This window comes from Macaca mulatta, chromosome 14 (assembly GCF_049350105.2).
Source record: "Macaca mulatta isolate MMU2019108-1 chromosome 14, T2T-MMU8v2.0, whole genome shotgun sequence".
Classification (NCBI taxonomy): Eukaryota; Metazoa; Chordata; class Mammalia; order Primates; family Cercopithecidae; genus Macaca; species Macaca mulatta.
In genome coordinates this window covers 94,320,622-94,333,106 of record NC_133419.1, presented here as the reverse complement: position 1 = coordinate 94,333,106, position 12,485 = coordinate 94,320,622, and the positions used below count along the sequence as shown (strand labels likewise).

At 45.8% G+C, this 12,485-nt stretch overlaps 2 protein-coding genes across 31 annotated transcripts in view; both read left to right on the top strand.

Moving 5' to 3' along the window:
* The window catches only part of LOC144334445 (uncharacterized), a 176,713-nt gene that overhangs the window by 50,655 nt on the left and 113,573 nt on the right, over positions 1 to 12,485 (top strand). For 8 of the 30 annotated variants that reach the window (XM_077964204.1, XM_077964199.1, XM_077964200.1 and 5 more), the window contains one exon: positions 6,337 to 6,375. The exons of the other annotated variants lie outside the window; for them this stretch is intronic. The gene's annotated coding sequence lies outside the window, so the exon portion shown is untranslated. The remainder of the gene's footprint in view (positions 1 to 6,336; positions 6,376 to 12,485) is intronic. 30 annotated transcript variants of the gene reach the window in all.
* SMCO4 (single-pass membrane protein with coiled-coil domains 4) overlaps positions 1 to 12,485 on the top strand; it is a 64,872-nt gene that overhangs the window by 43,777 nt on the left and 8,610 nt on the right.

Genomic DNA, 12,485 nt, shown 5'->3' with positions numbered 1-12,485 from the left:
TCCCTGTCGTTCTTCCCATATGCCCAGTTTTGTGTGTAATATTTTACCCCTTCTCTCTGCCTGGCCAAGTTCCTCTTCATCCCTCAAGATCTTTATCAAATGCCACCTTTGTCCTTTGTGGAAGATCTCCTCCAGGCTGGGGGTGATTTCTCCTGCTGTTGAACCCCCACAACACTTTCACCTTCCTGTGACGTTTGTGTTCTCGTTTGCCCTTCCCCTGATGGTCTCACCCTTCCTCTCTTGGCCGGTCAGGTAGAGGTCCGTGACACACCCCCCATCATAGTACTTACCTCCACACTTTATTCTTGTTGCCTGTTTTTGTGTTTTCCCCAGTAAGCTCCTCGAGGGCGCATCTGAATTGTGCCTGGGACACAGTCGGTACTCCATAAATGTTTCTCGAATGACTAATGTAGGAGCCTCCCCACAAGAGGCCTGCTCCTGTGTGGACCCACATCATACCCCCACCACGCCTCCCTTACTGGACCTGTACTAGAAATCATTCTTAAATACATTATGATCTTTGAGCATTCATCCGAAATTCCTGATCTTCTCCAGGTGTCCTTTGGCTATTGATGAAATGAAGCTAATAGCAAAGCTTTGGTATCTGATTCTTTTTTTTCACATTCGATTTTGGGCCGAAGTTAAGAGCAGGAATCCAGAAGTGGAGAGGAAGGTGACAGGCAGAGCTGGATGCCAGTGGTCCCTGGAGCACAGCTCCCCAGCCCGCTTCCACCCCTTGTGGCGGGTGTGAGTGGGGGTTGCGTGTGGTGGGGTTTAGCTCTCGCTGTGGTTGTGGCCCCTCCTGTCTGCTGCACCAGTGGATCACCTTCTCCATCTGTGCCATGCTCGCGACTGCTTCACTCAGTGACTTTGTGTCTTAATCCACCTCCCTGCCCCCAGCCTTTGTCTTTTAAATGAACAAGTCAGCAGGTTCCTTTTCTCACACTGTTTACTGTAACAGCTAAAGATCCCAGAAAAGTTTCTTGTTAATTTTATGAGTTTATGCATCATAGCCAGAGAGATAAAGCATAGATCGTGGGTGTTCCCAGAGACACAAATTTCCAGAGATTGTTTTGCGTATTCATTTGCACATTGTTGTCTGGGTTGGACATGTGTATTGGGCTTCAGTGTGAGGCTTTTAATATGTATATCCTGTTATCAATAAAAAAATTATCCAAGCGGTTGAATCCTGTGAGACTTCGCGAGTGTGTGCAAATCAAAGTATACTTGACTTTTCAACCTCTTCTTTCAATGTAACTTTTATACAAAATAAATAATCAATTGACAGTTCTCAAAAAAAAAAAAATCAGTGTAGTTGGTCACCATCATCTTGGAAGACTTGACTCAGCCCTTTCTGCCTGTAACAGTAACCAGCAATTGTCTCTCACATTAGTAGAGTGCTTTCTCTTTTGCAAGGTGCTTTGACACACATCGGCAGATTTGCTTTTCCTGCCAGTCCTGGGAAGCAGGCAGAGGCGAGTGGGAACCTCTCATTTTCAAAGTCAGGAAATAAGCTCAGAAGTTCGATGTCTTGCATAATGTCATGAGCTGATGTGAATGGGGTTCAGTTTTTCCCACCCCATCTCATCTTGGTCCCTCTCCTTTGGAAGCCATGGCAAACTAATAGTGTCACAAAACCATCTCTTCCCCACCCTCAGTGTTCTTTGAGGGAGGGGAGTCTTGACCTTCTGTTGAGAGTCTGACCCTGGTGCTCCCTCCACCCTCAGCCAGGCAGCTCTCTTGAAAAAGCAGGTATGTTCCTCCTGAAACCTTCCAGTCAGTCTTGAAAGTTTTGTTTTTGTTAAGGCTAATTTAAATACAAGAAATTTAATTAGTTTACATGAATGCTGTATTGTCTTACTCTGAGTAAACTGGAAGACACTAACAGGTTTGATCAGCTTAATTCAGCTGTATCTGATGATGTTCTTTCCCTTTCTTCTCTTTTAAATAACTGCAAATGGTTTCCATCAATCAAGGCAGCAGAGCACAGTGCTTTATTGCCATGTGGAATTGTTTAGTTAACTGTGATTTTTAAAAAATGGCTCAACTTTTAATGAAAGAGCGGATTGTCAAGTGACTTTTTGATTTGTCCTTTGATGGGGAAATGGGAAAATAGAACCATCATAATAAAAAACCAGCTTCTATTCTAGAAGGGAAGCTATTAACTTAAGAGCAGGATATGATTTCAGTGAATTGCTCTTTTCCTAAAACAGGCCACTGTCTCTCGTCTTTTTATTTTGAGACCTTCCTCTGATACTCTTTTAGATTAACATTTTCCTATGGGAAACTGTAACCTGGAATCCCCCAAACAGGTTGGTGCTCCCCATAGTGTAAGCACTGGGGCCCAAGACCAGATACCAACACCCTTTTACTGGGAATCCGAAACATCAATATCGAGAAATCTGCAAGCCTATTGTGATGCTTGTAATCAAAGGAAACATCAGGCTTCACATTTTACTTACAGTTGTGGCATGATGCAAGCACCATTTTACTGTTAAAGTTATTGTTTTCTTAACCCCAAAGCTGGATCTTCATTAGTGAGGATCCTCATAGAGCTACCCACATGGGGTAGCCTCTATGGGGTCCCAGGTGGGGTCCCAGGTGCTCCTTAGTGGTTGCGCCCACCTTGAATTGGCACAGTGGCAGGACCTCCGAGCATCATGAGAGGATGGACAAGGGTCACCTCTGAGGCTGGCCCGAGGACTCCTCTGTGTTCTGTAGCATTCTTACACCCTTTTTACAGTTAGCAAACTTGATATCTCATGGGCACCTCAAGCTTACTGTGTCCAGATTTTAACTCTTGGTCTGCTTCTACTATAGTCCCTTTCTAGGCCTCCTCCCTTCCCTCATCTTATTAAGGTGCATAGTTGTTAACTCACTTAGTCAAGCCAGAAACTGGGAGTTCATCTGTTAATACTCGTCTTTTTCTTCCTCCAAATCACCAAGTCCTAATGCTGCCTCTCCTAAAGTGGATATTGAGTTCATCCATGGCCTTCCTGTATCCACCCCCAAGTCCAAGCCAACATCATCCTTTGCCAAGTGACTGCCAAAGCCTTTTAACTGGCTGCCCTGCCTGCTTCTGTTTTTCTTCTGTTCCTGTCATCACTTTGGACCCAATGCAATCTTTAAAAATTCTTGTCAAATCATTTCACTACCTTGCTTGAAACCTGTTGGTGACCTCATCCTGCACTTGATGAAACACATAAGCCCAGTGCAGCTCGTGGAGAGGACTGCTCTGTCTGGGCCCCAGGCCTGGCTTCAGAGGCACAGCATTGTTGGCACCACGTTGTTATAGCTTGTGAGACACTCTCCGCTTCACTCTTGGCTTCCTTGGAAGATTGCAGTGACTTCACTTTTCCAGACGCAATAAAATATCTCAAGCTCTCAAAGGTGTACCTAGAATGAATATTGTGTTCTGGGAAATGGAACAAGGGGTGATTTGTTCCTCCAGACACCAGAATAACAATTCCTAGAACACAGAGGTGGACCACTATTTCATTTGGAACCTTAATAAGTTAATAGCCAATAAGTAATCAACTGAAATTGCAATACTCCTTGCTACTCCCCAAGCAACCTCCCCACCCTCCACGCACATATTTTGACATAAAAATGTGCAGCAGCATTTTAGCTCAGGAAATCTTGAATGAAACTTGGTTCTAGGTTGGTACAAGAAAAGACTGGCATTCTAGTATACAAGGGAAAAAGAAAGCTAAATATTAGCATACAGCTTTCCTTTTTAAATATGTTTCTCCTATCTTGAAGCCGATTTGTCTTCCTTAGTCTTGAGCTTTACTCCTATGTGTGTGTGTGCGTGTGCAGCCATGCACACACCTGTAAAGCACGTACCTGAATTTCATCTTAGGCATGATACTCTCCATTCTCAGGCCTTCCCCAAGGTAATTAATGTTAATACTGACATTCCAGCTGGATGTTTGGTACACTGTGGCCTCAAGACAACTTTTCTATGATCTCGAAATTGAAATGTTTTAAGATATGAGTTTGGTGGGTCCCCCTGATGAGTTACAGCAAAGATTGTAATGGGAATACTAGCAAAGGTGATTTTAATAGTGTCATGAGCGTTGTGATAGAGTTTATTACCCAGAGTCATGGGAACACAGAGATGGCCCCTCACTCACCCTGGGGAGTGGAAAGTCATGTGACCCTTGAGATGGGTCTTGAAAGAGATGCCAAGTACCAAGTGCTTATTACTTTTTTGCCAAGCAGAAGGAAGGCTTGGGAGAACAGGGGTGCAAAGGGCATTTCAGACAGCTGCATGGAGAAAGGCCTGGGAGGTCAGCTAGAGCATGGCATGCCAGAGAACCCCGAGGAGGGTCGCTGCTGCAGTGGAGGGCATGGTGGGATGGGAGTTGAGCGCAAAAGGTGGGCAGGAGCCAGATCATGCAGGTCCTTCCTTGGGGACCAGGTTAAGCAAGGGATTTGGATTTTGTTCTAAAGGCAGTGGAATGCCACTGTAGAATTAAATATTAGGGAGTTACTGGATTGGGTTTGTTTTTTGCAATAGGGATTCTGTAGGCATGGTCTGTACTAAGACTTCTCCTGAAAGTCAGTGATCTGATTCAGATATGCAACTCCTTTTATTAGTTCTAATGGGTGTGAAACTTAAAATTCCACAGACTTGCACGTTTTAGGTGTGACCGTAGGCTGGATGTTGCTAAGTGACTGACGTGTGATTGGTGTTTAGTGCCCTGCTGGAGTTTCTGGATGATTGTACTGCCCTGAGTTGCCATGCTCAGCAGTGGGGCATTCCAGGTGCCTGCTGAGTACGGACACAGGCAGTTGGATTCCTGCTGGTTTTGGAAATGGCACTCTGACAGTGCAGCGTCAGTGAGGTCTTGAATTTGTGACAGCAACTGAAAAGTTGCTGGGAATCTAGAGGTCTAATTATACTGTTAACTTGGCTTTCTCATTATTTGGTTAACATGATTTGGTTGGTTGTTAACCCTGCACTATGAAGCGATGCATATTTATGCTAGGAACATGTTTTGGCTTCAAAGTTTATGATAACTAGACTTTAAAACAGGTATGAGGTTTAGATGCATCATCTGTATCCCTTTGCAAAAGATACCTCTGTCTCCCACATTTGCTTCTCTGATGATTCTTCAGTGTTATTACCATGTTATTTCTTGCTGCTAAGGGGAAAATATGTGGGATGAGCAAGGGTGGCATCCCTTGCCCTGCCTCCATGGGCAGTGGTTCTGAAAGGACTCAGGAGTGTTTGCATTACTTAAGGCTTGAGAAAGCAGTAAGGTGAAGGCAGAGAAATGGTGGAGGAGGCTATCACAATTTCCTCAACAACAAAGACGAGGGCTGTGGGGAAGGAGAGAGGGGCATGTTTGAGAGATGTTTAGGATAAGGGAGAACAGTCTGATGTAGGGAATGACAGAGAGGAGTGGTGTCTAGGAGATCCCCAAACTTCTGGCTTGGGCAGCATTGGTGAGAGGGACAGTCTTGTATCATCCAGCAAGTATATAAAGCAGGCCAAGATGAGGAGGCTTGGGAGTGGGCAAGAGTGCGGCTTGTTCTCCCACTGTGTGCAGACAGAACAGCCATGCGTGACGTGTCGTCAGAGGTCAGGGTTGGGCTCGGCACAGAGGCGTTGAAAGCCAGGTCCTATCTGTACCCTGTTTTGTTGTCAGTGGGGAACCCATGAACACATTCTAGTTAGAGGACTGAGATCAGACATGGGTTTCTCTGAAATCATTCCCTGGAAATTGAGTTACCGGGAGGCTGGAGGCAGGGAGGCATCTGAGTAGAGTTGCTGAGGACTCAGTGATGGCAGGGAGAACATACAGGCATGGGTATGCATGCAGTGTCTGCAGCTTCTATTTTATATGGGGATGGGTTGGGATACGGATTCTAGAGTCAACACAGAAGGGAATGAGCAGCCCTTAGTAAGCTATTAACCAGGAGCGGGTGGGGGCAGCAAGGGGAAGATGGAGTAGAAGGTGACCAGGAGTGCTCTCCTCTGTTCTGGTGCCCAGGCTTGCCTTAGTTAACAGTGGCCCCACGGTGGCCTGAGTGGACCTAAGGCTGGAGCTGGTCTGACCCTTGCTGACCTGGAGGCTTCTGTGCATTCTGCAGTTGGGCCAATGGCAAGATCAATAAACCTTGTCTTCAGTGCTCAGAAGCCTTCTTTTTCTGTGCCATTTGCCAAAACCATTCTCATTGACTGGTAAATCAGCTTAAGGTTCAGCAAAAAGGAGTACATTTAAGTTAAAGATCAAATATTTATCACTTTGTTAGTGACAAATGCAACTTCAGCAGCTCAAGTTCATTTTCTAATGGGGTGATTCCCTTTCTCCTACCCTAAAATAGACTCTTAGGAGACCCTGGAGAACTTTGACACACCGCTATGTAAGTATTTGATAGCAGCTTAGCTTACTGCCTTTCTTTTGCAAAATATTTGAATTTTGTCAGGAATCAAAGGTCTGCAGTGAAGCACACACGGTAAGCATTGAGATGTGCACAGTGTGTTTGCAGAATCCCTTTTGGACTGGCCGTCTCAGCTGCTCGGCTAGTCCCCTTGCTCACCATACATCAACCCTCTCTGCTCTGGTCACCCTGGCCTCTTACTACCCCTTAAAACCTTCATGCTGCTCCTGCCTTGTGGCCTTTGCCCTCCATGCCCTTCTCTGGCACGCTCTTCTTTGAGGTCTCCTTGGGGCTTGCTCCAGCCTTTCCTGGGCAGTCCCTCGTGATGCTCTCTCTGTTAAATCACATCCCCCACCCGATCACCTTACACTCTTTTGTCTTGCTTCATAGCACTTTGTTCCTGACATATTACACTTTTTTTTGTTTATTTTTTATCTCCATCAGTTGGAATGTGAGTTCCATGAGACCAGGAACTTTGTTTTCATTATTCTGTCCTGTTACCAGGACATTACCTAGCACATCGAGTCTGCCTTGTATTTGGTGAATCAGTGAATGATCATATGGACCGGTCAGTCAATCAGTTTGTGTATTCACAACAGTTAATCAGCATGTGGCATGTGGTAGGTGCTCAGGAAGTATTTGAAAGAATGAATTGGTGAGTGAGTGAATGAATCTGTGCATGGTTAGTCGCCAACACTGGTGCTCAGCAACTATTAGCTGGATAAGTGAATGGATGCTGGAGCTTACTCGCCTGTCTCTGGGGCTAGTCCCCAGCTTCTTTATTGGGGGAAGGCCCGGATGCACAACCTTTGGTGTGTGCTGTTGTTGTTCCTGTTTGATAAATTCAGTTAGTCCCCTCACTCTTTCCGTTTGTCTGCCATCAGCCAGGCTCTGTAATTAACTTACTGTAATTTAGCTGAGAGGTGAATTTTTCATTTTAAAGATGTTATAAACAGCTGGTGCTTGTGGCATCTTGGTTGTTGATGAAGTTCATGCCTAAAAGAACATGAGGGCTGTGTTACGTGTCCAGGAGAGAGGGGACTGTTAGCCCACACCTGGCCACAAAAACATGGGGACAGTCTGGCAAGTTCTGGCGAAGCTGTGTTTCTCTAGTTCCAGTGCACCGGCGTGCCAGCATGGGGGCCAAGGATCAGGGTCAATGTGGTCATCTTCCTCAAGGGTCACATTTAACCCAAAGATTTGGGAGAAATAACATTTTAAAATTTTACAACAAATGCTGATATTTGTTAGAGGAGAATTCAATATCGCTTAGTAGTTAAGAGCAGGCTGTGGAACCAGACTGCCTAGGTTTGGCTCTGTCTCACCACTTACTTGCCTGGTGGTCCTGAGCAAGTTACATAGTCTCAAAACTCATTTCTCACTTCTAAGGTGGGAGCCTGTGATGCAGTAGAGCCAACAGCATGGGGATGTCAGGGATCAGTGAGAGCCACGGAAGGCTTTATCACAGTGTGTGCACATCGTAAGTAAACAACAAGGGGGATGTTACATGTGATCACTTGACGTTTTAAGATAACGGAAGAGCCAAATGAAATTTTATTCTTACCCTGGCCATGCCTTAGACATGGCCTCCAGGGATGGGCATTCATTTCCTTCTGCATATTTCAGATGGGCAAGTTAGGAGAAGCACTGCCTTAACAAAACCTAGTGCACACCACTGGATGGCTTGCATGCTTTCTCAAGAATTCTTCCCCAGCCTTGCCTTGGAGTTGAGCTGCCATTAAGGAAGTGATGAATTAGCCATGCTTACTTTTAGTACCTGCTGTTTTAAAGTACCTAATTGAATAGCAAATGAAGTCGAGGGAACCTACAGATTTGGATAAAGAACTGCCAAAGAATGATGGTATATAGAGGAGCTTGTAACTTGTCTGAGCATTTTCACACAGATTGCTTGCATTTCATTCTTATAACCACCTATTCATTAAGGTAGAGAAGACTGTCAGAATGGAAAGAGATTTCAGTAATTCTTGGGTCTATCTCTTTGATCTGATTTCTGAAGTCCCTTCTTCAGCATCCTATTCATCTTTCAGACTCTGCTTGGTTTCTCCAGGAGACAGAGCATTTTCTGCCCCAAAGGCAGTTCAATCTGGGTCCCCGTAACTTCTACGCATTGGTTTAGGTTCTTTTAGAGCCGCAGCTAAATCTAGCCCTTCTTCAACCTGTAATTTATCCCCTTTTAATGTACAGACCTCTGGAGCTAGTGTTTCCACAACCTCACCTGGCCACTTAACCATTGTGATTTAACCATTAAATATATGAAGTCTGCAAGAGGCAGCCTTGACTGGCAGGTCGTCTTAGTCCAGTGGACTTCAGCTGCAGGTCTCAACTCATTGATTGATGGCGAAATCTCTTTTGTGGATCGCAACCAGCATTTTTTTAAATGAAATGAAGTATCAGACTATATAAACATACATATTTTCTAAAACTCTGATTTCAGTTCGTGTTGCATGTGCTGCTGTTGTATTCTTTCTGCACATGATAAGCATTTCAAAAGCCATTGTTTTGGACCCTCTTACAGGAATTTCAAGTTACTTCATTTTTATTTAGTTATCATCTTTGTCCTTTTAATGGTTGACCTGGCTTCATGTCAACTAGTTAAAGACATAGTTGCTGTGTTTCAGGTTGCTGGTGGCTATTAATTTAACTCTGATTCCTCTGTAAAGAAGGGCATGTCCTGGCTGGCCAGGGTTAAATAACAAGATCTGTTCAAAAGCTCTGCTGCTTCATTTTTCCTTACTCCACCTTCAGTGAGAGGAGTTGGTTGTGAGCACCTAGAGGATTTCATGCAATCTTAGGGCCTGTCCTTAAAAGGCAGCCTTTGCTCAAGGCAGGAGGAGCCTACTTTGCTGCTGGCTCTGGGAAGGAGCTTTTGAGGACAAACCTGCACTTACATGGGCTGCTTTGGTCTCTAGACTGCCCCGAGCCTGAAAGTATTCTCTCAAATAAGAGAGGCACCTTATCACAACTTGGTGTGAAGGATGTGACAATACCTCTAACTGGAAAGGGAGGGATGTGGCTTAGTTGAAAGAGCGGAGTTGAGAGTCCAGCATTGTTTTCTGGTCCTGAACTCTCTGCATAGGGGATGGAGGGGGAGACGGGTGTGGGGGGACAGGTGAGGGACAGCTGTGGAGAGAGGGGGCTCCTTGGACACAAGACTTAAGCTCTTTGAACAATGGTCGGATTTCAGGCTCAGGGCCTATGCCAGGGATTTTTCTTTTGTAATCTCATGTCATCTTCACGTTGTCTTTCTCTTACTTTGTCGTACTGGCCTGATGAAACCCCATCCTGGTTAAATTGAACCTCCTACTTTTTCTGTGCCTGCACCTGCGCGGTTGGTGCCATCCTGACTTGCCTGCTTCAAGCTGTGTGGCCCGCGACTGCAGTGGGCCCCGAGGCGGTGGTGGGTGCACGCCACTCCCATTCAGTCATTGCCTCCTGGGACAGCTGTTTGTGGCTTCTTTCTCTTCAGACTTCCAACATCTCCCTCCTCTCCCTGCCTCCTAAGCGGATGCTCTTCTTCCAGAAATTATTTTTCCTGCATAATTATTTTGTCATTATTCCTTATGATGATGATGATGACAGCTAATGCTTATATTATACCTACTATGTACCAGTCACTATTCTTGTATATCAGTTTTCTATGTGCAATGATTAGCCCCATTTTTCAGGTGAGAAATCTGAGGCACAGAAAGATTAGGTAATCTGTCTGAGGTTGCAGGGCCAATAAGCGGCAGAACTAGGATTTCGGGCCGGCACTGCCTCCGAGTTTCCTGGTGCTCTTGTTTACTGCAGTCTGGAGAAGAGTTGCCCTCTCCGCCTTCCATCTGCCTGCTGCCACCCTCCCTCAGACTTACTCCGATCTTGCCCCTGACCTCTTCACCAAAACTGCTCTGCAAGCCATGGAGGACCTGCATGTGGCCAGACCAGATGACCAGCTCCCCCTTCCTCAGGACACCTTCTTCATTTGCCTTCTAAGCCACCATCTTCTTCCTGGTTTTCTTCTTCACTCCCTTTTCAGTCTTTTCCTGCTTCCTCTTCAACTCCCCCAAGGTCTAGACTTTGGATTGCTCCAGGGCTCAGTTCCCTACTCTGCGCACACTTCCGCCCACGGCTCCCAGGGTCCTGTGGCCAGCCCGTTCTCCCTGCACTGCAGGCCCATGCCTCCAGCTGCCTTTTCGTGCCTCTACTAGGGATGGCTGATAGATTGTCAAACTCCAGCTCTCCCCACCCACCTCACACCCCCTTGCAACTTCCCACCTCCCTCAGTGGCAATTCCATTCTTCCAGTTGCGCAGGCCCGAGAACCTTCAGTCTATTTGCTTTTTTTCACACTCCATTTCCAGTCTCGGTAAATTGTGTGGCTCTGCCTTCGAAGTGCAGACCACTTTGCACCACATCTACCTCTATCCTGTACCATCCTATCCTGTACCATCTACCCCTATCCTGTACCATCAGGTTTTACCTGAATAATTCATTAGCATCTTCACTGATTTCCTTGCCTTAGCCCTTTCATGACCTCAGTCAGTTGTCCACAGAGTTCTTTTAAAATGTAAGCAGCACCCTCCTGTGGCCCCATCTCGCGCTCTGCTGCTCCCTCTCTGACCCCTCAGCTCTCCCTTTGCTTTCTCCGGACTTGTGGCCCCTGTGTGCTTCTCAGATGTGCAAGTGATGCTCCGCCTGAGGGTCTCTGCATGGGTCCTGCCCTGCCTGGAAGATCTTCCCAGGAATCTGCACAGATCCCTTCAAGTCTCTGGTCCAGTGTCACTTTCTCATGAAGCCTTCCCTGCTCAGTTACTCTAAATTTGCAGCCTCTGCGCCTCCAGCAGCACACAGCATCATCTGACACATGCTCTATCCATTTGTTAGTTGTCCGTCTCTCCACATTCCCTGTGAATGAAGACAGCTTCATTACCTGAAGGCAACATTTTTGCTTGTTTTGTTCATAGCTGCATCCTCAACATTGTCCCCTGACATACAGGGTATGCTTTAAAAATATTTGAATGCTAGGTACTTTTATCTTTGTTTGACAATATAGTAATTGAGGGTCTTAAGAAGTTAAGTTACTTGCCCAGGATCACAGACCCTAGAATTGCCAGGATGGGACTGAAACCCTGACATGCACTTAACTTACCATGTGCTGCTTTTTCTTGTTAACTAAGGACAATAATACATAACACAGTTACTTCGAGGATGAAATGAATAATGCACAGAAAAGCACTTTATTAATCCAAGTGTGCCAAAAAAATGTGACTTATCTAATTTATTGAGAACGCTAGCTTTCATGTCTCTGTCATTCGGCAGCCCACTCAGAGATTCTTTTGTGTTTCTGGATTTTTATTTGGGAGTAGCTACTGCTGCTGCCACTGCTGCCAAATAACATTTTCTTCTTTTTTCTGCCATTGGTGTGAGAAGTGTGTGTGTGTGTGTGTGTCTTTTATCTGTCTGTAACTGTTGTGGTCCCTCCTCCCCTCATACACCCACTGGCCTTCAGGTCAAGAGCTTTCCTGACCCCTGTGGCCTGTCAGCAGCAGGGAGCAGTGGAGCTGGCACCTGTGTGGCTGTCATTATTGGTTCATGTATATGTTCCTGGGGCAGACACTTATGTTATCAGCAGGTGCTTTGCGGGTGTCAGGAGTCCCATCTTGCACAATTCTCCTGGCAGCCTGTCTGTCCCCTGCCCCCACTCTGCAGCTGCCTGGAGTGAAGTGATCACAGGCCCATTATGGCTAAATACCAGGGACATAAAATGAAGCAAGCGCACTTGATGAACCGCAGAGCTGCTGCTCTCAAGTGCAGAATTTATGTCTCCCTGAACCCAGGGCAGCTTCCCTGGGCTTATAGCATAAAGCATAGAGCAGTTTGGCCCTTCTGATGCCTCATGTTGTAATAATGACACAGCTACAGGAAGAGATGGTGAAGCTTTCCCCATCTATCCCCTTCTTGTGTTGTTTACTCATTTGTGTTCCTGATTTTGAAGTGGGAGAAACATGCAGCCACTTCTTAGGGAGCACCTTAAACTGTTTTTTCTGAAGACAGGAGAGCTTTGACACTTTAGAAAAGGAGAACAGCATTGAG